Raw genomic sequence first — 24345 nt, 5'->3', positions numbered from 1 at the left:
AAATCTGGAACAAGAATTACAAGAATATTCTTGTAATATTTACTTCAAGGGAGGAGTAAACTGGCTAAGTCTCCTCCTACAAGGAGTAAAAGAATGTCCACATTAGTTTTTATTAACGTACCATCTCTGTATCACTACATCTAAGGCTGAAACGAATGTGTCTGCTGGAGCAGGCATGATGAGGTAGGACACTAAAAGGAAGAAAAGCTGAATTCTCTTTTTGCTCGATGTCTCCCAGTTTTTGTCTTTGTGGGTTTTAATTCCTTGTTGTATCAAGCAGATCAAGAGCAATGTGCAGACCTGTCTTGATAACTGCCCTTGTGAATGTTTTTACGTGTTGGTTTTGAAGTGTGAGAAAAGCACTCCTGTACTGGTGGTCCTATGAAATGGTGACTGTGTTATAATCTGCAAGGCTTGTACTCCAGCAAAGCCAGGCTCCCAAATTTGTGGTGTCAATGTGCTTTTCACAGACAGCAAATTGACTCAATATATGAAACATCTAAGAGTTTAAACAGATGTTTTTCCAGAAGTTCCCAGGGGTTCAGAACTGGATGAAGCAGTTCACACGCTTGGGCATTTCATATGCTTTTCTCCATCAAATCTGCTGCCCTAGAAAAAGTATTTTTGTTGTCTTTTCATGTGACTGGAAGTTCTTAAGTAATGTAAAACTCTCATATCTACAGATTTTATGACAAGAAATGCTTTTGAATTATTTTTTGAGCAACAGTGTTTAGGACAGCAGGTTTGAGGACTTGTCATGAAGTCAGTACTTCTGAGGGGGCTGTAGATGACGTGTCGGGGACATGGATGACACACATTATTCCATGCTTTCTGTCACTGTCCCTTGGCAGCTGTTTGTTCAGCAAGTGGCACTGTACCCTGCACCTCATCCCAGGGTGTGCTGCGCTGTTCCCTCCGTGGTCATTACTGCTACTCACTAGATACAAGTATAGGTCAGTATCCTTCTCTCACAGAAGTTCAAGCAGTTCAGAACAGGTTTCTACTGCTTGTCCCAACACAAAAGAAAGAACAAATGAATCAGATGTTACAGGCTGTTTCTGCCTTAGCAACCAGAACTGGTTCTGGGCGTACTTTACCTTTTCTGTGCTGCTGGACAAAAGGGAACGGCGCTGTTTAGTATGTGAAACAGTAATCGATTTTTATGGGCAGCGAAAGGTCGGGGTGTGCTTTTCACAGGACTGAACTGCAAGAGCTCTCAACCTGGCTGAATACACAGCAGCACTACACGAGCTGAAAATCAATGTAACTTATTTTGAGCTGCACAGAAATTGCTGTTTTATGCCAATAGTAAAAACTATTGCTATAATGTTTCTTCTTGGAAAACATGAAATTTAATATATTTAAATACAGTAGAACCTCAGCACATCCTTTGGGCTGAATTACTGTTAATAACAGGCTGTTCTACTAAAACACCCTCCTTACCAGCGTTGCTGATAAAGTATCAGTGATTATCAGGAATTTTGCACAGGTAGGAAATGTTTTCAAGATTGCCCTAATGTCTTTATTATTTTGTCTGAGAATTTTTGACCCAGTGAAGGAGAATTGACTAGCTGTTAGTGGTGCTGCCAGCTTTAGTGGAGAAGTTTGTAGCTGGGCAGGGAGTGGAGGAGATGGGAAAATATCTGGAAATCTTGTAGTAGAGAGGCTTTACTGTTCTCTAATCCATGCAAAACTACCCATAAAGCCCAACAACAGTAAAACGTAAAGTGCAAAAAGCAAGTTACATGAGTGACTTGGAGGAATTTGAGGCCTAGTTTATCACAGGCACCTGTGGCACTGAATGCTGAGAATCTTCGCTAAATGCCTTGCTGTTTGAGGAAGGCTTTTCCTTTTCAGAAAAGAGTAAGTTCCATGGACTGCCCACAGGATCTTAGTCTGTCATTCCTTAACTCTGAAAGATATTTTTATTATTGCAAGGCATTTGAACAAAAAGGCAAGGATCACCAATAATTAAGCTTTCATAATGATTTCCTAGAACATTAAAGGGTTTTGCCTATCGAGGCTACTGACAGATGCTTCTGAAAAGTGTAATAGGTTCCAACTGCATTGCTTGAAGCAAGAATATAAATGTCTAGCACCCTAAAGTAATGCTAGCATTTCATTTTTAAGGTGTCACTGTTTGAAATTTTATAACCTATGATTGTAAATGCTAAATAATAACAAAAAAGGGGGGGGGGGGGGCAGAAAAATACTGGCTGGACAGCAATGTAGTTATATGCATTCTTCTAAATATAGTTAATTCTTAGAGCTGTCCAGAGATAATGCACAGACAAAACCAATATGGGACACAGGAACACAATATGTTAAATGTATAGCTTAAAAAGTAAACTTTGAAACTCATTCTTTGAAGTTCTGTTAATCCATACTTCTTCAGTAAATATAAATCCTCCTCCCATTTCTGTAAATGGTATTTAAAAAGACACCTTTTTTTTTTTTAGTCAAGATAGGTTATGCTGTGAGTAAGCCACTCTTTGTGACTGCAGCCATGTTTTTTTCTTTAAATCAGGTTGGACTTCTTCAGGTTTGATTGCAGGATTGTGTCCTTGATAGCTGTGAAGATGAAATGAGTATTTTCTGTGTCTGTGGCACAAGTGAAGTGGGAACAGATTACTTTCTCATCTGGATTCTGATCCCGATACGGCTCCAGAATGAACTCTTTGGCAACTTTGACATCTTGTTTGGGTCCTAGTCAAAATCACAATTAGCGGCTTTGAACAGTTAAAAGCTATGTGTCAAGGAAGAAACATATGGACAGTGTATTAACAGGCTAATTTCAAATTGAAATGTCAAATTTCCATAAAGGCATACTCCCTTGTTGGCATTTTCTCATTCATGTGTTAGTGGAGCAAAACCTGTTACAACACTGCTTTCTAAAATATGTGGAGTATGCTGTTTTCAATAGAAAACTTTACAGGTCAAAGTAACTTCTTATAAAAACCTACATGACTGAAGTTAGCCAGCATACATATGAATAGACTGGTAGATTATTGTAGTACGTCAAAGACCATGAAAGAAAGTAATTTTTCTAAAACAGACTAAATGGGATTCTCTGGCCAAGAGAGGGACATGTGTTTGAAGCTATAAAATCATTGTTACTCTTTTCATGATTAATTGTAAGATTCAATGTGGTACATGTCTTGCAGAATATAATACTGTATTAAGTAATGGAATACATCTGTGATTATTTTCATAATTCTTTTATGACTTCTAAGTATCAGTAAATGTTAAAAAAGTTGTTCAGGCTGCTTTTTAACTTTGTGCTTTTATATCAATAATAAGTTATAATAATGAATGCAATACTATATTATAGGGTTTTACTATATAAAGAGTTGGATTTAATAGCTGTGTTCCCCAAGTTCCCCCCATCTTGTCTCTTGAGACTGGAGATGAAAAGGGTGCTTCTTCTCATAAATAAATAGCTATAGTAACAGAATGGCTGTAAGAAATCTCTTCAGACTCTGTCTACAATGGTCCAGAAAGAAAAAAAGTTCCAGTAAAGCTATGTTTGTGTTTTAAAGGATAGAGAAGCATAGATACCAAATATATTGCATAATTCTACTTTCTGTGTTCAATTTCGTGAGGAAAAACTAAATGGTTTAAAAAATTACGAAGCATTGTGAAGGATAGTGTGGAATAAATGCTTACTGGCATATTCTGGGAAGTACCTAATTAGATGGGAATACATTATTTTCTCTTCTATAATACCTTTTTTATTTAAAAACAGTAAGACTGAAGTATTCAGAAACCAGGGATATGTAATGATAGTTTTAAATAAGGCCTTCCTTTCTTCCATTTGAATCTACAAGAACAAAAATTAATATGAAGTTACACTTTCTAGACAGTAGTCTAGTAGATACAAATTATAGATTAGTAGATACAAACCATATCAGCCAGAAATCTTAAAGTTGTTTTTGGAAAGCTTTTTTAAATTACTACTTTTATTAAGTGCAATTGCAATGCACGGGTTGATCATTACTCTTCATGTTCTATATCCTTTTATTCACTGGGTTTTGGATCACTGCTCTGAATTGCATGATGGCGTATGAAGTCAAGGTAAGCCTTAATAATAGAAATTATTCGAATTCTTGTATGAGCTAGTGACCAGCCATGAACTGCTGCTCTAGAAAAGTCTCTTCTGACCTCACAGTGAAAGCTGAAGCTGGGTGAATCAGGTTAAATATCTGATATTAACATACCACAACATGGCTAAAGGACATGAGCATATGTACTTACCTATACTAGTAATAAAGTCTGACCATTTGAAAAGAGATCCAAGGAACACTGCTTTCAGAGATTGCTGTTTGGAATTCCTGGGGCTAAGCTTGTGACAGCAGTTTGTTATTTATTTCCTAATGTCCAAAATGAGCATAACAAAATGTTGAAGATAGTGAAAGGAAAGAGAAAATTACAGTTATCCAAGTTGTTCATGAGTTGAAAAATGACAAGAAACTTGGAAAAACTCTATCTCAGCTACAATGGATGTTGTGACACCAGCAAGTGAAGTAGGGTATGCTTTTCACAGTTCAAACTGATCTTGAGAAAATGATCTCTAAGGGCTTTTTAAAGTTCAAATGGTATTACGTGTTTCTGAAGGACATTTGAAGGAATTCTCGTACCGCAGGATATAAAGCAACCACTACCAAAAGTAATGCTGTTCCACTAGTATGCTTTTCCCTAATTACCTACTGTTTTCTTTTTTTGCTTCCTTTTCTACAACATCCGGCTACTGCTGATGGCACTGTAGAACAGACGGGAGAACTCATCTTACATTTTTCTAGCCTTGGAAAGGAGGTAAATTTTAAGTTCTTTACGTTTTATTTTTTTCTTAATTAATGCACAGGTTAATTCTGAAACATCAGAGACTTAAAAACCCAAAGAAACAAAAAACCTAATTACAGGTGACTGACAAGTTTTACTTGCTTAGAGATACTGCTGATACTCAAATTCTCAGACAAATTGACACGGCTTAAGTGATTTAAATCACTTTATGTTTTGTTTTTTAAGGCAGAGGTGACTTTTACAGACAGGCTGCCAATTTAATGCAACATCGGGACTGCTTGATCAACTTAATGTAATTCTAGTATTTGCACATGCTTTTATGAAGACATGAATGCTGTTTGAAAAGCACACATTTTTTTGCGTACCTTATACACCCTCCCTCTACCTTATTGTCACATTCTGCCAAGACGATCATATTCACTTTATGCAACTAAAAATGATGGGAGTAACACTGTCAAAACAATTGATCCACTTCCTTCTTTCTGACCTTTGGCCACCTACATCCACCATGCTGTTAAACAGAAATGCAGGCAACATATTAGTCATTTTTGTAAGGTACTTTAGGCATATCCAAAGGTCTTATAATAGATTGCCTACCTGAGATAAGCTTGAACTGTGAAAAGTATATCGTAACGTGCTATGTTCTGTTTAATATTTAAGCTTGATTCACTTGCTGTAGTGCTACAGCTTTCACTGCTCATTAGTGGTGGTGTGGGTTAATCCTGGTGGGCAGCTAAGTACAACACAGCTGCTTGCTCACAGCCCCCCCACACACAGTGGGTGGACAAGGGAGAGGCAAGAAAGAGCAAAAGCAAGAAAACTTGGGGGTCAAGATTAAAAAAATACTAATTGTTTGTAAGTGGAAGATGAGATAAAACAAGTGATGCAAAACATCCCATGGGTAGACTGATGTACAACCAGTTCCTGAGAAAAAGATGGCCGACTTCCCTAAAGCCCCCTATTTTTACTTTTGCCACTAAGCATGACATTATATGGCATGAAATATGTCTTCGGTTAGTTCAGGTCATCTGCCCAGCTGTGGCCCCCCTCCCAACCTCTTGTGCAGAGAAACACAAGAGATGAGGCATTGGCACTGTGCAAATACTGTTCAGCAAAAGCTACAACACTGGTATGTTAATCAGTACTGTTTTGGTTACAAATCTAAAACGCAACACTGTCAGCTGCTATGAAGAAAATTAGCTTCATCTATATTAGCCAGGTCCAGTACAAGTGCATAAGCCAACTGAGTCACAATAACAAAATATATGACTCTTTTTTTTTTTTTTTTTTTTTTCTTTTTTTTTTCTCTGGCCTGGTAGAATTTTTAGCAAAGGCAGATGTGAACGTACTAAATTTTGTTTCCCCAACAAAATCCAAAATCTCCCTTGCCCACCACCCCAAAAGACCCCCATGAAGTCATATCTTGCCACTCAAAAGTATAAAAATGCTTACAAATATATTAGTTCTATAGCAAATTCCTATGTGTTTGCAGACAGTTAAGTCCCTCACATTTTATCCAGGTCAAAGTGTTCCTTAGAACATTCCATTTTCCAGGAAAAAACAAACAACCAACACAAATCACAGTTAGGGTGGTTTGACTGTGTGTTATCACAGTGGATTCTAGTTCTGTGTTGTAACTGCAGGCAGGTGTTCATGATGAAATGGATGTTTTGGTGGAAGAACATCTACAATTATGCCAGTGTGAATTCTGCAATTTTGAAAAATTTTTTTATAAAGCTTTCCTTCAGAAATTCAGTAACCCCATCTGTTGCAATAGCTTGTCTAGTAGCTGGTAAGGTAATTTTAAGATGTTTCTGAGACTTCTTTTCAACTTTATGAGTACATTTGTTCCTCTCAATTTCAATGAACTTTTTTTTTTTTTTTTTTTTTAATATTATATGGCAGGAAGAACAGAAGTGTCTACTACCATGAGCCTCCACTTCCCCCCTGCCCCCCCCCCCTCCTTCCCTCAATGTATCCAGCTCCCTTCCCTGGCTTTAGCTAACTGAAAGTTGTAAACTCATCCGATGGCTTCAACACATCTATGAGGGCCCTCTCTTCCAAACAGTTACAGGCAGGAGCCAGAAACTGTTGGCTCTAAATGGGATTAAACTACATTCTGATATGAGCACTCATGTTACTACAAATACTTTGCCTCTGCATACCCTCATCCAAGGCTTTTAATTAAATAAATTAATTAACTAATTAAAAGTTCAGAATGCATAGTAATCGGGTTGCTTGAATTGAACAGCTTTTTTCGTGTAATGTACATTTCAAAAGAAATATATTGTCACAGCACTCAAGTTACTGTATTAAATTTGGAGCCCTTTTACAGTGGTGTCCTGGTTTCCGTTCCTTTTTCCAGTTCTCCTTCCCATCCCACTGGGGCATGGAGCAGGGAGTGAGCAGGTAGCTGCGTGGTACTTAGTTGCTGGCTGGGGTTAAACCACAACAGGCTGGAAACACATACAACACTCATTGAATGCAAAAGCTTAAAGGACATTAGAAGCAAAATTGCAGCAACTACTTTAGTAATTGTATACTGAAGCATTTGACAGGCACCCTTACTTAAATATATCTTCTAAATCAGAAAGATACTTGATAATTCCTGTAGCTGGCATTTGGACACTAAGAATATCTTGCTGAGTTGGCAGAAATGGTGGCATAGCAATATGATCAAGGTCAATTAGAATACTGAAACGTTAAATATACAACAGAAAAAAGATGAATGCACTATTATGAATTAATCACACAGATTCAAGTCCAAAGTACTAACCAGCAATCAAAGAAGTGTTCCCAGAAAAGCAGTTGAACAGTTGAGCATGGCCTTAGCGCAATTTCTGCTGGCATGAAACAATAAAACCCTTTAACTGAGACCTGCGTGTACGTTTCAGACAGAATACTATAGTCAAAAGAGATGATACCTGAATGTTCTATAGACAATCAGCCCACCCGCAAAGTTATTAATTTTATTTAATCTCTGCTATTACCCAAAATCAACACAATTAAGATCTGAACACAAATATAAGTATCAGTCCTAGTCATAATGTTTACCGACAGTACTCTATCCCCTGCCACTTCATCTGCAATGCTAATATTGCACAAAAATGTGAAAGGTTGCTTGACAGAATTCAGAAAAGTGATGGAAAGCACTGCAAATATGAATGCTTCAAATTTATATATTTTTCATATAACAGATTATGCGTTTAGTCTCTCATCTGCCCAGGCAGTGATTCTTAACTTTACCCTCCTTAGTTTCACGAGACTCTTGTGCTTTTCATGGCTGGGATTAAATTCTAGGGTGACAATCCTGTGCCTCGATGAATGAACGTGAGCAAGAGCAAGACACAAAGAACAGGTACCTGGTATTTCTCCCTGCAATCTGTCTTCCCACCGCTAGGAGGCACCATTAGATTAGCCAAAATCCTAACAAGACGTCATAAAAAGTGTAGTGTCTTCGAAATCATATAGCATGGTTGTAGCACAAAACCTTCCTTCCTTTAAACACTATTTCTTCCTTTTCCTTTGGTGGAAGAGGGAGGGTGTCGATGTATTCTCCCCTTGCTGCACAAACATCACAATGCAAAACACAAAATGCACAAACATCTGGGCTCCAAAATCAAAGATACTCACACAATGTATCACTTATTCAGAAAAGATTTTTTTGAGAATAAGAAAACTCCTTCTTTGCAGCAATATAAAAAATCTTTATTGCGATCTCAATTTTAATTAACAGTAAAAGGAAAATTTAATAAAATTTAAAATAAAACTGATTTTCAGTTGTGGCTGATCTCTTAGAAAACAAAGCTACATTAAGTGGCATCCCTCTTCTCCAATGTAGGCTTATTTAAGAGCAAGGCAGACAAACATCTGTCAAGAATGGTAACACCTAACACACAGGAACGGGTTGCCTAGGTGTAACAATTCTAAGTTAAAGTTTACCATAAATGCCTAATCTACATGTTCCTTGCTGAAATTTAACCCTGTTACTTCCTTAGCAGAAACAATGTAAGTTTCCTGTTCTCATGAAACAATCATTTTCTCACAACTAAATTCTTTGAAAACGGGAGGAAAGACTTATTTTCACTCCTATTTATATCCTAAACTTTTTATGTAACTGAACAGTCTGCCCTGACCGCTTGTTGTCAATGTATTTTGTAGAGTTTATTTTCATTATTTCCCCCAAGGGAAACTCAGTTATATACCAGCTGTATTGACCTCAGAACTGGGGGGAATGATGGTTCTAGTATGTTCAGAAAGCCTAAAATTGGTTTATTTCATCTCTGCAGCTCAAAATTTGTTGTATACCAACAGGCCAACAGAGGCATGGGTATAACTACATATATACGTATAAATACAGTCAGAATGAAACTATGTTAAGAGCCAGCAGTGTGCCCAGGTGGCCAAGGCGGCCAGCAGCACCCTGGCTGGTACCAGACACGGTGTGGCCAGCAGGACCAGGGCAGCGATGGTCCCCCTGTACTGGGCACTGGTGAGGCCGCACCTCGAACGCTGTGTTCAGGTTTGGGCCCCTCGCTGCAAGAGGGACGCTGAGGTGCTGCAGCGTGGCCAGAGCGGGCAGCGAGGCTGGTGCAGGGTCTGGGGCACAAGGCTGACGGGGAGCGGCTGAGGGAACGGGGGCGGTTTAGCCTGGAGGGGAGGAGGCTGAGGGGAGACCTCGTTGGTCTCCACAGCTACCTGAGAGAAGGCTGCAGTGAGGTGGGCATCAGTCACTTTTCCCACTTATCAGGTGACAAGTGATAGGACAAGAGGAAATGGCCTCAAGCTGTGCTGGTGGATGTTTAGATGGGGTATTAGGAAGAGATTCTTCACCAAAACTGGAGCAGGCTGCCCAGGCGCTTTCAGTGGTTGAGTCACCGTCCCTGGAAGTATTTAAAAGATGGGTAGGCATTGCACTTAGGGACATAGTTTAGTGATGGACTTGGCAGTCCTGGGTTAACATTGTACTCAATGGTCTTAAGGGTCTTTTCCAACCTAGATGATATATGATTAACTGCATTAAGTCTGGCTTGTTCTTGTACTACACAGTGTACTTACTATTTAGCAGAGTCTGAGAGCTGGTACTCCCTCTGTCTATTCACAGCATTCTTGAATTTCTGGTTCTTCCCAGAGCTTCTTGATTGCTTCAACCTGTTTTCTTTCCAGCACTGTCACTTTATCCAGTTCCACTTCTTCGATCATCTAAGCACTCTCCTAATTAATTAAATGATTACACTATTGTGAGAAAGGATTGCTGTTGGCATGCAATACACATTCACCCTTTCTTTATTATACTAATCCCAATGAGACTAAGCATCAGAAAGGAACCTAGGACAAAATAAGCAGTTTCAATCCTTGAATGCATTTAATTTTTCTAGTCAAATGACTGCTACTGAATGTTTTAACTAAGTTTGTCTTGCTTGCTGTCATTCAGGTGTGATTCTTCTATTTAAAAGGGGACCATGACAAAGGTCTGAAGATGCTTTAAACCTACTATTTTTAAACTCACTGAATTTTAATACCTATTTATCATAATGGAAGCGTTTCTAAAATTCTAGATATTTTAGTACAGATACTTTTGGTTTGTTCATTGGTTTGGCTTGTTTAAGGACAAACCAGAGGCTTACCTAGCATAAACATTCATCAAGCAGGCATCAAATGACTACAAGCCATCTTTTCTTTAGTGCCCTCATTTAAAAACCTCAGTGAGATACAGCCAAGGTACTACTCTATGGAAGGAAGTCATTTTCTTTGCTCTCTGCTGTTAAGAGGTATTGCAAAGATAATATAAGTTTTACTTCTAAGGAATACAAAAGAACCTACTGTTCTGCTGCAAGTGGTGCAGCTGATTCACTCGAGGGAAGGGATCCCTCATAGATCATTCATAGATAATTCATTTCATAGAATTCTCATCACTAAGAAGTTAGCCCAAGAGACGTGATACATGAACAGTAGGTACTTTTCAGAAAGAACAGAAAGGGCTCACTAACATTGGAAAAACCCAAAACAGAACAAATCCAGAATCATTACAGACGAAACCAAAGAACAAAGAAGGGAAATGCAAAACAATACAAGCTTATGTCAACATCAGTCTGCATAAATGTTTTTTAATGAAATACAATCACAACCATCCAGAGGGACCGTGACAGGCTTGAAGAGTGGGCCCATGCAAACCCCATGAAGTTCAACAAGGCCAAGTGCAAGATCCAGTACCCGGGTCGGGGCAGTCCCCGACACCCGTGCAGACTGGGAGATGAAGGGATTGACAGCAGTCCTGCAGAGAAGGGCTTGGGGGTAATGGTGGATGAAAAATTAGACAAGACCCAGCAATGTCCACTTGCAGCCCAGAAAGCCAACTGTACCCTGGGCTGCATAGAAGGAAGCGTGGCAGCAGGTTGAAGGAGGGGATTCTGCCCCTTTGCTCTGCGCTCATCAAGACCCCACCTGGAGTACTGCTGCCAGCTCTGGGCTTCCCAGTACAAGGCAGGCATGGCCTGTTGGAGCAGGTCCTGAGGAGGGCCACAAAAGTGGTCAGTGGGCTGGAAACCTCTCCTATTGAGAAAAGCTGAGAAAGTTGGAGATGCTCAGCCTGGAGGAGAGAAGGCTCTGGAGCAACCTGTTGTGGCCTGTCAATAATTACAGCTGGCTTATCAGAAAGACAGAGAAAAACTTTTTAGCTGGTCCTGTAGTGAAAGGACAAGCTGCAGTGATTTTAAACTGCAAGTGGGTAGATGTAGCTTGGACATAAAGGAGAATTTTTTTATGAGTGTGGTGAGACACTGGAACAGTGTGCCCAGAGAAGCTGTGGATGCCCCATCCCTGGAAGGTTTGAATGTCAAGTTCAATGGTGCTTTGAGCAACCTGACCCAATGAAAGATGTCCCTCCCCACGGCAGGGGAGTTAGTTGAACTAGCTGATCTTTAAAGGTCCCTTCCAACCCACACCATTCTATGACTGGAAATGTTCTCTTCCGCAACTGTTCAACTGAGTATATACTGGTATGTCTTAATACATTTAGCAGTCTGGAAAAGTATTGTTTTATCATGTGTTTAATATTGAAATAAATCAACTTATTTAGTGTTGGGAATAAATCAGAGTTGTTACTCTGAATTTAGTTTGCTAACACAATTTCCAGTATATTGCTAGCTATCTAGATTTTTAGCTTACATCTTCTTTTAAAATGAAATAAGGTTTCTTCCTGACCTCATTTAAACCTGGGAGAGTCACAAATAGTAAAGCCACATACAGATCTGGTTTGGATCTGGGGCAGTGAATTCTTGGCTATAAACTGGAAAATCTGAATACCAATAGACCTGTTAACCTACTAATTCAAAATGAGATAAAGATCAGTCAGAAAACAGGACTTTTGTAGTTATGAGGTCTTTAAGTTATCATGGGCAACTGCAAAACTATATGACATGGAGCCTAATGTCTCAAGGGCAATTTCTCCTTGCTCAGATCTAATTACTTTTAAATATTGTAAGTCTTCAAAATGTTGTGAATATACTACTCTTTCAATTTTCAAATTCAAAAACTTCAATGCAGTCATAATGCCTGGGCAAATTCTCCATGATTGGAATTATTTTTGATTTTACAGGTATTGTTACACAAAACCAAATGCCAAGCCTTCTGATTTTTATTAGAACAGATTTTTTAAAACAGGAGCTAAAATTTAAACATAACTTTTATGATTATTGCTACACTGTGAATTGTTAATCAATATAATACAGTTTAAACATTCCTGTTTCTTAGTGTTTCTTGTAGATTCTTTACAAATATAATGTAATCCATATTGTTTTTTTACTTTAATTTTATACAATATAACTATGTTAGCAAGACAGGTAATATTGTCTATTGAATAAAGTTTTCTGTTCTGTAACTATTACATCAAATGTTCATGTTGATCTAGAATAATGTAGGAAGAGCTTTACCTGGGATTTATACTTTATATAGGCACTGTATATGAGGCAAAAGATTAGAGACCCTGTATCCTGTCGCCATATTTTCAACCTTATCTGATGAACGACATGCAGAATAGTCTGGATTATGAGTAAATCTTCCTTCAGTTCACTAAAGTCACAGAAGGTATATCCTTTTCTAGAGAAAAGAAAGAGCACTGACATGCAAATACCCATCTCAGCATATTTTGACTGGGGTTGCCTTGGGCTTTATTCCATGCTAAAACTTTGCATGTGTCTAAGTAGTTGTAGCTGCAAAACCAATTTTGATACATGTCCTTGTGAAAAGAAGTACTTTGTAAGTGTCTACATTGCAAACCTCAGTCTCCTAATGCAGCCAAGTGCCATGTGACATCAGGAAAAATCCTTTTTGTGAAAATAAAATTCAGATTAATATTTCATTTCAGAGTTCAACGCCGACAGCTAGTCTCATGCTTGTAATTCAAAGAAAAAAAATATCCTACGATGAACTGAAAGATTAGTTAAAGCACCAAGTGAATTTACTATTGTTCCATGGGCATGTCTTCCTCATCCTCAGTGAACAGTCATGTTACTAATAAAAAATACTTCGGGTATGAATTATGGGTGGATAATATGACATGAAAGTAAGAGGGAAAATTTCATTTTTTAAATGAGTAATGAGTAATCTTATGAGACACTGTGCAACAATCCAGCCAGGATGTGACAGAAAAGGGGATTAAACTTGAAACACACTCTAAGGTGTCCTTAGAAGCAGTAGAAAGTGCTTTCAACTGGGCAGCAGGAGAGTATTTTTCATACTGGGGAATATCAGCATTTTAGCTAAAAGACAGGTGTCATGGGGTTTTGCTTGAGTGTGTGTGTATATGCATGTGAGCATATATATATATATATAATCATAAGTAACAACCAGAGCAATCCCATCTATTTCAGCCTCTGACTACTTGAATTTGACTACTTGAATTGACTACTCTGACTACTCGAATTTGACTACTTGAATTGACTACTCTGACTACTCTACTACTTACTATGTTTGAAGTAAATGGTTCTTCTACAAAATTGTGTCGACATGATAAAACATATCAGTGTAAAACAGGAATATGATTGGAAATTGTTTGTTTTGCACCTAGTTTTGAGCAATACTGATTGTCAAACATTAAAACTAGTTATAGCTTAATTGCAGATATTCTGTATTGTATTCATGGTCAACACAAATATAAATTGCAAATGAAGTGAAAATTTGCAAGCCATGGCAAAATAAAGTAAGTCTCTCTATACACAGCTCTTCCAGTATATAATAAAAACCAGTTCTGTTAATCAGGACTTTCTTTTTAAAAAACAGCTGTTGTATCTAACCCACTGAAGGATTTTTGCTGGTCATTGCAAGTAAGTGGCCTTTAAATCTGTCACAAACTGTGAAACCTAAATAAATTTTCTAACCAGCTATGGCTCTTTAAGCTAGTTTGACATTTGTTAAAATGCTTAAATGTACTTTTTTTTCTTCTGGTTAAACACTACAAAGGGTAACAATGATGTAAGATGCCCCGCAAGGCTCACAGAGCTGTTATTATTTTGCTTTGGAATTTCACCACTTGAATTCTAGAAAAGGGTTATTAAATCCTGTCAGCATTTAGTACTAATACAAGTTTACATTTCAACAAATACCTTTTGGTGTTGACAACATCATACCATGAAAGCAGTTTAAATATCATGATTTATAATGGGTTTTTGGCAAGAAGTGGACCTCTGTTTCAAGTGGACAGGGTCATATTCTAAAACCTTCCTCTGCAACTTGGAAGAACACAAGAAATTTAGTTTTCAGTTCCCTGAAAGCAAGAGTGGAATTTCATAGAATTCTCATCACTAAGAAGTTAGCCCAAGAGACGTGATACATGAACAGTAGGTACTTTTCAGAAAGAACAGAAAGGGCTCACTAACATTGGAAAAAACCAAAACAGAACAAATCCAGAATCATTACAGACGAAACCAAAGAACAAAGAAGGGAAATGCAAACCAGTACAAGCTTATGTCAACATCAGTCTGCATAAATGTTTTTTAATGAAATACAATCACAAATGAGTTTCAGCATTGATTTTTAATTAAAATGTGTACCACATTATGCTCTTTCTAAACACAGTACAAACAGGAACAGCAAAAGCTACATTAAAAGTGCTATAACGTTTTTATATTCAAAATCCCTATTCAGAAGTTACCTTACTTCGGGCTGATTTTTTTTAAGTAGACCTCTGCTTCTTGATGACATGTTGCAGGTTAAAGAAAAGAATACAGATGATAAAATAAGGGTGAGTAATTTTGAATCCAATAGAAATAAAAGAATATAATTGTTTCATTAAAAAATCCCAACAAGTCACTCCACAAATCAAAACTAACAAACAAACTTTACAATCCTGGAAAGAAAACTGATCAAGTGTAACAAAGACTGTGACAAAATTGTTTGGCAAACACATTCAAAACCTGTACCTAAGCTGTTTAGAATATTAAAAATCTATTGGTGTCTTAAAAAGCTATTATATTATTCTCCACTGGAAATCGAACAATTTAGCAATTAAAGGGCAACAGATGGTGTATAGCAGGCAATGCTTAAAGGTTCAATTGTTAATCTGATATCATCAAAAAGATAGACTAAAAAGAAACAAAATTCTCAGGAGGGGTCTTGAATATGCCTTTTTCACTTCACACAGTAATACCACTGTGTAAAAGCATCTTTCTCGTCTTTTGTGAAAGTGCCAAGAAACATGCACAAATGCCAGCTGAAATAGTATAATATTAAATACAACTTGTAGTAACAAATCTTTGCCAGACAACAAATGGACAACACCACAAGAGACAACTGTCATTTTTTTAGATATATGAATACATTTTATCTCCAGCTGTTACATGCAATGCATAGAACCGATTAGAAAATCTGGACTTTATACATCCAGTGGAAAAAAAATATTTGATGTGATACCTTACAGCTCGGTCCTATTTCTTAGGACACTAAATGTTAAATAGAATCCAAAAATACCTCTATAGGTTACTTTATGAAGCACTTTGTATTTATGAGGCCTGAATTTATATCCATATTTATTTCTTATCCATAGCCTAGTCTGTTTTGCAGCAGTAACTACCAACAGTGTTTCCTAAAGTTCCAGTGGTAAAGACAGGAATTACTCATTTTAAAAGCGCTGTAAGAGCTAATGAACCTCCTATTTTTCTAAGCATTTATATGTATGGTCTTTGCACTTGTCTTTCACACTGCAGGTCCTTCCTCATTTGGCTGGACAAAACAAAATGCAAAATGCTCCAGTAAAAGTCATACCTGGAAACTACAGCAGGTTCTTCACTGCAGAGGATCACAGGAAGGGACACAAGTGGTTGTTCAGTATTGGGAGGTTAGAAGAAAAGCCAGTTAAGGGTGTATACCAATTCAGAAAGATCTTGTTAGCTACAGCAGGAGTTTAAGTTTTCGTACTATGTGAACAGGAAGTTTGCGTCTTTCAACACATTTTACACCTTTAAGCATTTTTGCATTTACATTGCCACTGTAAGACAGATTGTATCTCACTATAGAAATATGCAGCTACATACTTGCCTCTTTTTCATACTGTTGTTAGGCCCAGAAACTGAACTTGGGCAGAATAACGTAATACATTTTGGAAATCATTGTGTTTTACTAAAACCATGTTTGCATTCATTTTCATCTCATTTTTTTGAAACCGACCCATCAGCTAATTTGACATAATTAATAGGGTGTGTTGGTTTCTAAAGAAAGAGAAGGGGAGAAGAAAACCCACAAAACACTTAAGATTTTATAATTCGCTACAACGGGGATAGGAAGCTTCAAACCTCAGGCCTTAGATGATTTAGTAGAAGTTACTGATTATGAAGTAATATTCTAAGTTTTACTGCAAGTTATGTAAATTTCAATTCTGCTGGCTTGTTGTTGCTGTTGTTGAAAATAACTTGATTTGGAACCAAATGCACGTCTAAACACAGACTCAGATGCAGACCCAAACACTTAACTCGATCTCCTCTCGGTATTAGCAAGGCTACTGAGTTTTGCTGAATTACAAGCACTGCCTATAGCTCCTCTGGTTGACTTACGGCGTTTTTCGTATCTCAGCTTCTGTCACTGATGTCAGGTACACACCATGAGATTTCTTAGATTAGCTACGTACAATTACCTATGATTGTTTTATGTACATATTTTGGGGACAGGAGGAACTGAATATGAACAAACCACCCTTAAAAACAAGGAAAAAGAAGTTAACTGTCTGAGCTATACATAAAATGTACACACTGCTGGTATTGCCAGTATCCGCTGATTACCACCACAGAAAGAGACAAAAGTATATGAGGGTTGGTTTCAGTTTTTAAGTGAAAGAACATTTTGAAGAGGAAAATTAAGGAAGTAATTATAAAAATAAATATAAAAATATATAAGGAAGTAGGGAAGAAAAGTAAGTGGAACTAAATGATTCAAGCATTTAGAGTTAGGACATTATATTCAAAAGATAAATATCGCTTATTTTGCAGTCTCATTTTTTAGCTTTAATAATGCATTGTTATTACAGCTATGAAAAGGTACTTGGTCGTAGTCTGGATAACAGGATAGCAACAGCAGATTAAGTGGAAGATTAAATTTTTGCCAATTGAAATAATGAATGAATACTGTCCTGGTCATGCACCAACCACTTACCATAAGCTTTGATTGTATCCTTCTTACTGAATCTATTCTGCCTGCCTGGCTGCAGTAAATTTTTTCTCTAAGTTTTCAATCATTATTACTTCCCCCTTCCATGGTAAGCAGGAATAGTAAACAGTATACCAGCTAGCAGTAAGTAAACCAAGACTAAGCAGTGCAACTGTAAAAAAAACAGGCAAAACCACTATCCAGATCACAATTGGCAACACAAAATTTTTGGCAAAGACCTGACTGAAATTAAGACCTCAGAATCAGATTGTATATAAGAGTTAATGGATTGCCTTAAAAAAAGTAACAGAATCATAAGATGTTTGTTTAATCTTTATAAATTTGTCTTCTGTTAAATCATGTGTGATAAGTGCATTCATGTATATGTAAATGGTCAACATCTTCAAACACAAAATATTTGTTTCTGCAGTATTCCATACACGGGGACTACAAGTAAGTGTGTACACATATAAATACACAGTTACAAATGTAAACACACAAGTACACATACACATGATTTGTGGTTTCCAAATCTCATTTTCCAACACACCTACCAGTATAACATCCCCAGATATAATCAAGCAGCATTCTTTATTTCCTGCCTGATTTTTCCACTCTATAGTAGATAGAGGTCATTGTTTGGCACATTGCAAAAATATTTGGGTCACAGCTTGATTTAATGATCTCCATTTGAAATAGTGGTTTTAATCCTCCATGATTTTTTGTTTTCTTTCTTTCCTGGCTCCCCTTTGCCATCAGTTACCATCAGGAATGGTTTTAGAGGACTGTGTGCAAGAGTGAGAGATGAATGCATCTTCTTTCCCACATTTACCAACCCAGAGCATGGTTAAAAAAAAAGGTGTGGTGGGGCAGGGGACATTTTCCCTTTTATTAAAGCATTTAGTAGCTTAGTATTAGTATTAGTATGTCAATCCTAGTATTGACAAGGAACAAAAATTTTACACTTTTTTCCCCTTTTATTTTGAAGAAAGAGGAGTCTAGAAAGTTCCAAAATGCCTCTCATCTAACAACATTTTCTAGTGTGTGTTAATCCAAGTGGGTTTTATACATTAATTTTTTCTTTCCATCTTCACAGAAAATGTATGCAGTGTTAAAATCTTCAGTCTTGCTGGAGACAGAGCAAGACTGAAGACTTGCAAATGCAACATTGCTTTCTGTTAATGGAAATGATCGCTGAAATCTTGGTTGTAAGATAAGCAGAAGCCTCACTTTCAGCCCATTAGTAATGCTATCAAAGTCAAAGTTTAAGAGACTAATTTTCTCAGGGCTTACACAGTGGGTCAGGTTTCTGTTTTTTAAACATAAGAACTGTGCTTGAGGGCAGGGGTATTGCTAGTTTCCTTAAAATTATTTTTCCCATTCCTCGGCAATATTTATCTCACAAACAGAAATACAACTCTCAAGATCAGTAAAGATGATCTGTATAGATGAAGACTGAGATTCACAACCACCATGTGCAGGAGGGAACCAAAGGTGTTAGTTGTTGGTGAGTCCTTTCTGAAGGTGTCTGTCACTGACTCTCTGTGTCCTAGGTTCCAGGTGCCAGCTTGCCACTTGCCGCTGCTTCTTCTCCATGTAATTACTAGCAATTTTCCTGGAAATTTCTTTTGACCACAAAATAAGAAATTTTGCAAACAATGATCTGCAAGTTGAAGAGGCTGACAAGCTGAATAAAACTTAGAAATACAGTTTTCCAAAACAAAACAAAACAAAAAAAAACCACAGTGAGATCTACGAGAGCACATGAGATGTATGAAAGGCACAAGAGCTGATTAAAGCTTACATTTTGTTTACCATGGCAAGGCCACAAGTGACATATTACTTTTGTGTCTCAACACACACTTCAAAAGTGTTGTGGACTATCAGAGCATCCAAAGGACAAAATCAAAGTAGCAACAGATAAAAAGGCATAGTATTTTAATCCAAATATGAGAAAAGATAATAACTGCCTTTAAAAAACCAAATAAACAAACAAACACCAACAAAGAAGAGGATCACTGCTGTTGCTGTAGTAGAGGAGGAAAAAAATCTTTCTGTCTGATCAGAGTGGATGGGACAAAATGGTAATGATAAGCCCTGGAAGACAGTGTGCAAAACACTCTGCATTACTGGAGATCTTTAATAACAAGTTACATGAATGTTAAGATTTAAATCAATGAAGTTGACGTTGCTGTGGAGGAATACATAGATAAATGAACACCTGAGGCTCTCTCCAAATAGGAAAAAAATTAATTTCTTCTCTTTAGAGACTGCTTTTACTTCCTCCTCTCCCTTCTCAACCGGAATATCACTTTGTAATAGTTTTTCCTAGACCATTTAGATCTTTAAGATCTGATATTTTATGACTGATCAAAACAAGAAGTTACAGTCTGACACTATTTCTTTCACCTGTTATCACTGCAATTTGAGGGGATGAGATTTCCATGTCTTTTTGAATTGTTTTTCTTTTTCAAAATCCACCTTTAGACTGCGACACCCACATTCTTGGAAGTAAGTTAATGGTACACAGGGAAACATGTTTAGTGGTAAGCCTAAATATGTACCTCAGAACACCACATACTGTAGCTTGGCTTTGGTACTTAGTAAGCCTCTCATCATCTTCTGAGGAAGTAAAGAAATCTACTCTGCATCCTGGCTATCTGGGTATTTACCTGTGATTTTTGATACACTTTCATGCATAGATATATATATATATATATATATATATATAGATATATATATATATATAAAAAACATATATATGAAAAGTATAAAAAATCTGTGATTAGTCACTTTGCACAGTATTTTTACTTGGTACCTGCAATGGAATTGTCTTGCAAATATATTGACAATTTTGGGTAACCTTTCTGACACTACAAAAAGTCATGGAAAAAAAATATTTTCATTTCTAAGAACAAGAACAACCAAATAATCTCAATTCTTCCATATTTTGCTCAGTGTATCTATTTAACATAAGCATTGGCAATGAGCTGGCAATAGCAATGCTGGTAACATAACAGATTTGATTTCAAAATCTGTTTGGCATAACTACATCAGGTAGTAACTGGAAGCATAATACTCAAACAAGGTCAGGATTAGTTCTCAGGTATGACATATACCGGGCTCAGTATTGGGGCCAGTCCTGTTTAATATCTTTATTGACAATCTGGGCAGGGCTTTGGGTGCACCCTCAGTAAGTTTGCAGATGACGCCGAGTAGGGACGGGGAGTGTCGACCTGCTGGAGGGCAGGCAGGCTGTGCAGAGGGACCTGGGCAGGCTGGAGCGATGGGCCGAGGCCATTCCTGTGAGGTTCAACAGGGCTCAGTGCCGGGTCCTGCCCTTGTGTCACAGCAGCCCCACACAGCGCTACAGGCTGGGGCAGAGCGGCTGGAAAGGGCCTGGTGGGAAAGGGCCTGGGGGTGCTGGTCCACAGCCGGCTGGGCGTGAGCCAGCAGTGTGCCCAGGTGGCCAAGGCGGCCAGCAGCACCCTGGCTGGTGTCTGAAATGGCATGCCCAGCAGGACTAGGGAAGTGATTCCGCACCTTCCATACTGTGTTCAGGTTTGGGCCCCTCACTACAAGAGAGACACTGAGGTGCTGGAGTGTGTCCAGAGATGGGCAACAAAGCTGGTGCAGGGTCTAGAGCACAAATGCTCTATATGAGGAGCGGCTGAGGGAACTGGGGCTGTTTAGCCTGGAGAAAAGGAGGCAGAGGGTAGTCCTTATTGATCCTTATAACTACTGGAAAGGAGCTGTAGGTGTTGGTCTTGTTTCCCAAATAACAAGTATAAGACAAGAGGAAACAGCCTCAGGTTATACTGGTGAAGTATAGATTGGATATTAGGAAAATGTTCTCCACCAAAAAGGTGTTGAATCGTTGGAACAGGCTGCCCAGGGAAGTGACTGAGTCACCATCTCTTGAGGTATTTAAAAGATTGGGGCTTAGGGATGTGATTTAGTGGTGGACCTATTCAGGAAAACTGGTCTACTTACCTGAGATGCCAAAATCTATAGTTTAATTCAATCCCTTATACTAGATGATGATATACAGAATCCATTTCTTAGGTCTGTATCCTGTTTTTACTAGCATTATTTAGAAATAACTTTATCCCGTTTTCCTTCAGGATTTACTGGTGTAAGTGTGGTTTCCAGAAAACTAGAAACAGGAAGAAATTTTAAAAAGTTAATACTTCATGATATTCCTTATCCTTATTGGACCTACTGAATTCCAGCAGTTACACAGATTTCAATGTGCTGTTACAAATCCTAAAAAAAGAGAACAGTCTAGAACAACCATATATACTAAGTAATGCAGTAACATACCACTGTTAAGTCAAGTGACATGATTAATTAATGAGATTACTTTTCTATCTGTGTTTCCCAGCAGTGCTTAAAAAAATCAAACTGAATTTTCATCCCCTTCAAATAATACACAAATATATATCCATAACAGAAATTCTCTCTGCAGCTGTGCAGGTAGTGTGATCACAGAATACTTCTTAAGACACCAGACTTAATACTCATTAAATTTATTCCAGCCTTATACAACAATAGAAAAGCCTTATGAATTAGTAACAATGTATTTTTAAAAGTTCCACAAAGGAAAAAAAATGTTTCCAAATAATGATACTCACTTTTATGTGTTCAAATTAGGGAGCAATTTGCTGGCCGATTTTGCTGGTTGGTTGGTTGGTTTGTACATGTATTCCACCATGACTGTAACAGAGTTCTTTCAGGTTTTTAGTGACTCAGGAAAAGCATGAAAAAAGTTCTCTGGAGGTAAAATATGTGTAGGTTCCTGAAAGGAAGGAAGCAAATTCAGGGCAAAAAGTTTTGATTAGATAACACTCATCTGAAATCAAAACAAAATACAAAAATGCAGCTGGCTAAGAATAGGAAATTCATCCATGCCTTGGTTTCCTTCCTTGGAAGTAATGATATTCACAGATCGAAAAGCCCCCATCTGTGTTCTGTACTGCCCTGTGTGTAAAGCAGACCTTTCAAGTGTTCAAGAGAGGTGAGACTTTTGTTGACACAGACCACTTTGAGATTTCCTAGGCTGAGGAAGAATCTCAATTAGTGATTTCAAATTAAGGAAAGAAAATAAGTCAAAACACAAGCATGAAGATGATACATATAATTTTCTGGCAAAGCAACAAATTCTACTATTACTCCAAGAAAACAAATTTTCAAACAGAACTTGCATAAAACATGGATGTCTAACCTTTACAGTTTGGTGCAAGTTCACTAGATTCCACACCTCCACCCCCCAAAACGCCTTTCTACTTGGAAGGAGTAAACACTGATACTGCAAGATTAATTTCCTCTTATTTAATTTCTGCAGTTTTACCAGAAAAAAATCTCAACCTCTTGGAAACAGAGAATTCTTGTATTATAGAGAATGATAATGCATCGTGCAAAGGAAGTTATGCAGTGAATTATTATGAACAAAAATTCTGGGTATTTACAATAAGCCAAATTTGCAAGAATTGAGCAATTCGGAGTACCTGCATTCTAGCTCCCACTTCTTAACTAGTGCATAGAGGTTCTGCCTCCCATGCAGCTGGAGACAAGATCCAGATGATTTAGACTTTATGATAGAACCAGAAACATCTCAAAAGAAAAAAAACATCTTTCTTTCCCAGGACTGTCTCATAAAAAGATAATACGCAGGAAAAGCAAGAATGATTATTTTTTCTTCTCAAACAGCTATAGACAAAGCAGCACCATGGTCTCTGTGCATCTGAACTACCAAGGCTGCCAATAAATTAAGCCCTCCTTGAAAACAAATTGCTTTCCTGGAATGAGGCTCTGTCACTTGGTCTCTATATACGGTCTGACACCCTTGGTGAACTTTACTTCTGACTTCATTACTTCTGATGCAACAAATCCTGGCCTAATTAAAGAAAATCGGTGACATCACATGCCATCAGCAGGTATGAAATCACATATTAAATGAAATAACATGTTGTCTCATTACTAAGACACACACGAACATCAAACTTGGAAATAACAAGAAATACATCATATCCTTGGAGACTCCATGTTAAGAGCATCTGGAGAAAATGGCAGAAAAGGGAGAAAAGAGCATCTGGCCACCTTAAGTTTCTGCAGTGTGCTGTGGGAACAAAAGAGGCAAATATAGTACTGTTCCACTGATTCCTTTTGGGACAGAATGCTGCATCTCCATCATCACACAGTACTTAATGATGACGTATAGCATTCACCTACCACTCTCTACAACTTATTTTTTTTAAAAAAAAACAAAACAGCTGGACATTTTTTGACAGGCCACACACACTTCAGGAATTCACTGGCAGCCTTACAAATGTGTTTACAGGGTGCAAACTATTTGCAGAAATGGTTTTGAATTTTGGACAGTTATTTTTGAGTGCACTTCATTAAAATGTATAACAGCTTTATCAAATAAAGCTGAGTACGATTATTCATGTTACAATGAGAAAATTACTGAGAACAAGACTGATATAGCCATTCCAAATAATACAAGATGGCTCTGAGTTTTCAGTTTCTCTGTCTCAGAGTCTACCATTCAATATATTCAGAGACAAAGGGTCTTGATCAATGTCAGGTTTGTCTGTTTTAATTTTTTTACTTCTCAGTGAAAACAACACATATTAAATACTCTTGTTAATTCATTACGCAAAGAAAAATGGAAGAATTATGTAAGTAAAGGGGCATCCCTAAGAACATTGAGGCCTCAGCTGGCAATAGTATAAATATGCTAGGCGATTCCCCAAAATGTGTTTTAATTTATGAGATTATCTATAACTTTTCAGTCTTTAGGATTAACATTTTAGTTACACTGCACTGCATTCTAGGCTGATTCTTCCTAACTCCTCCCATCTTCATTTCTGAAATAATAAATCAGCCATCATTGTGAAGTAATGCAGG

At 37.6% G+C, this 24345-nt stretch overlaps 1 pseudogene; it reads right to left on the bottom strand.

Annotated features, from left to right (window-relative positions):
• Positions 1-2518: 2518 nt before the first annotated feature.
• Positions 2519-24345, bottom strand: part of LOC121080733 — an 87723-nt pseudogene continuing 65896 nt past the window's right edge.

The sequence above is a fragment of the Falco naumanni genome, chromosome Z (genome assembly GCF_017639655.2).
Source record: "Falco naumanni isolate bFalNau1 chromosome Z, bFalNau1.pat, whole genome shotgun sequence".
NCBI lineage: Eukaryota > Metazoa > Chordata > Aves > Falconiformes > Falconidae > Falco > Falco naumanni.
This window is presented reverse-complemented; position numbering and strand designations above follow the sequence as displayed.